Consider the following 2,273-nt stretch of genomic DNA (forward strand, 5'->3'; position numbering starts at 1 on the left):
CTCTTTGAAAAGATATCTGTGTGTGAAAATAATATCATTTATAGGCTACTCACATGTTTATACAAGCTAGATTCAGGGGAAAATGCAACCAATAGTTCAGAAAAGTATATGTGGTATTCAACAAGTCCCTCAAAATATCCTTGTGGATAAGATGATCACACATGGGGTGGGTTATAGTATAGTTACATTGATTCACAATTTTCTGAATGATTATAACCAAAGAGTGATAGTCAATGCATTGGTATCATTTTAGATCAACATTTCTTCTTTTTCGTAGAAATCTATTATGATTTAATGGCTCATACACAGATGGCTTCCCTCATCACTGTCCATTGCCCACCCAGGGGAAAGTCCTCCTGGGTATGAGGTGTCCAGGCTGTATTTCTCTCCACAATGACCCTTCACAAAGGCTGCACCTTGGCCCCATCAGCTGCTTTCGAGAGGTAGAAAGTGGCGGTCCCTTTGTATCTTTCCTGGATATGCTGCATGGCTCTGATCGCTGCATCTGCCTCCAGGAGGGTGACCATACAGCCACCGAAGCCGCCTCCAGTCATGCGGCTGCCATACACGCCAGGTACAGAGAGGGCCAGGGTCACCAGCTGATCCAACTCAGGGCAGCTCACCTCATAGTCACCCCTGAGGGAGTCGTGGCTTTCCACCATGAGTCGGCCAAAAGCTTTATAGTTACTTGCGCTCAGAGCAGCTGCAGCCTCAGACATGCGCTGAATCTCCCCCACAACGTGCCGTGCCCGCTGGAATTCCTCCTTGGTCAGCAGTTCCTTCCCAGCCTCTAGATCTTTCATGTCTACTTCTCGCAAACTCTTCTTGCCCAGTGCCTTGGCAGCCGATTCACACCGAAGTCACTGTATAGGGTACTAACTGGAAGCAAGTGAGTGCCGGACTTAGGAGCTGGTAATGAGTACAGCTACCTCTGGGTCTGACAAGGGCACCGGGTGGGTCTCTAAGGACCTGCAATCAATGAGTAGTGTGTGGCCCTTCTGCCAGAACAGTGAGATGAGCTGGTCTATGATGCCACAGGGCACCCCTGCAAAGCTGTGCTCTGCCCGCTGACACACCTGGGCACGCATGGCTGCTGCCCCAGAGTCTGGACAAAGCTGCTGCAAGAAGGTATAGGTCGCCACTTCCAGGGATGCAGAACTGGACAGCCCACCCCGCAGAGGCACTGAGCTGGCCACCACTGCATTGAAGCCAGGGAGGGGACCATCTGGGTAATGCTGTATCACCCCCTTCACATAGTGGGCCCAACGAGGCATTCCAGGTTCCAGAGGCGTCTCTGCAGTAGGTAATGGGAACTCTACCCGCCTTGGCTCGTCAGCATACTCTGAGGTTGTTACAAGACAGATGAGGCCATCCGACCGTGGAATTCCTATCAGCACTGTCACCAGCTCCAGAGCCATGGGCAGCACCAGGCCATCGTTGTAGTCCATGTGCTCTCCGATCAGGTTGATCCGACCGGGGGCGGACACGGCCAGGGTGGGTTCAGACCCAAATTCTTTGTGGAAGACTCTCCGGGACTCTTCCAAAAGCGCACCGACCTCAGGCTCCCAGGAAGTAGCCATGGTGCTCTCCGTACCGCGCAGAGATGCAAACTTAGACCAACATTTCTTAATCTGGGGGGTCAATAAACTTATTTTTTAAAATATTTTCATTTTTTTTCAATATAGTTGGCTTCCTTTGTAATCTGTGTATTTTATTTTCTGCACTTAATGTATTATCCTGAAAGGGGGTCCATACATAATCATCTGTAGACTGCCAGGCTAGTAAGTCCATGTCACACACAAAAAGGTTAAGAACCTATGATTTAGAGGGAGGTCTCTTTTGCCACTGACTTGAAGGAAGACATTGATGATATGTTTTTTCTAATGTTTTGTATGACCAGGAGCTAGGAAGAATAGTTCAGATATTTGACTGACAGGATCAGGATTCTAAAAGCTTATGATAGATTTGGATCATTGTCCTGCCTAACAAGATAAAATTTAAAAGTACTATAGTCAGATGCAAAACATTAATTAAAGAGGTATATAAGTGCGTCTAGATAGCCATTTATATGAAGTCACAGATTTTAGTGGACTAAAAGCTCAATTCAAGTGCAATAAGACTACTTAAAAATGTTAATGTAATTCTAGGCTGCATTAATAGAAATATAATCCTTAAAAGAGTTCACTGAGAGATATTCTGAAAGCTAGATAGTGCAGTGGAAAGAGCCCTGGACTTGGATTCAGGAAGATCTGAGTTCAAATGTGACCTCAGAT

General features: G+C 46.8%; 1 pseudogene; it reads right to left on the reverse strand.

Moving 5' to 3' along the window:
* Nucleotides 1-401: 401 nt before the first annotated feature.
* LOC118852354 lies at nucleotides 402-1,580 on the reverse strand (annotated as a pseudogene).
* Nucleotides 1,581-2,273: the final 693 nt, after the last annotated feature.

The sequence above is a fragment of the Trichosurus vulpecula genome, chromosome 5 (genome assembly GCF_011100635.1).
Source record: "Trichosurus vulpecula isolate mTriVul1 chromosome 5, mTriVul1.pri, whole genome shotgun sequence".
In the NCBI taxonomy this organism is placed as follows: Eukaryota; Metazoa; Chordata; class Mammalia; order Diprotodontia; family Phalangeridae; genus Trichosurus; species Trichosurus vulpecula.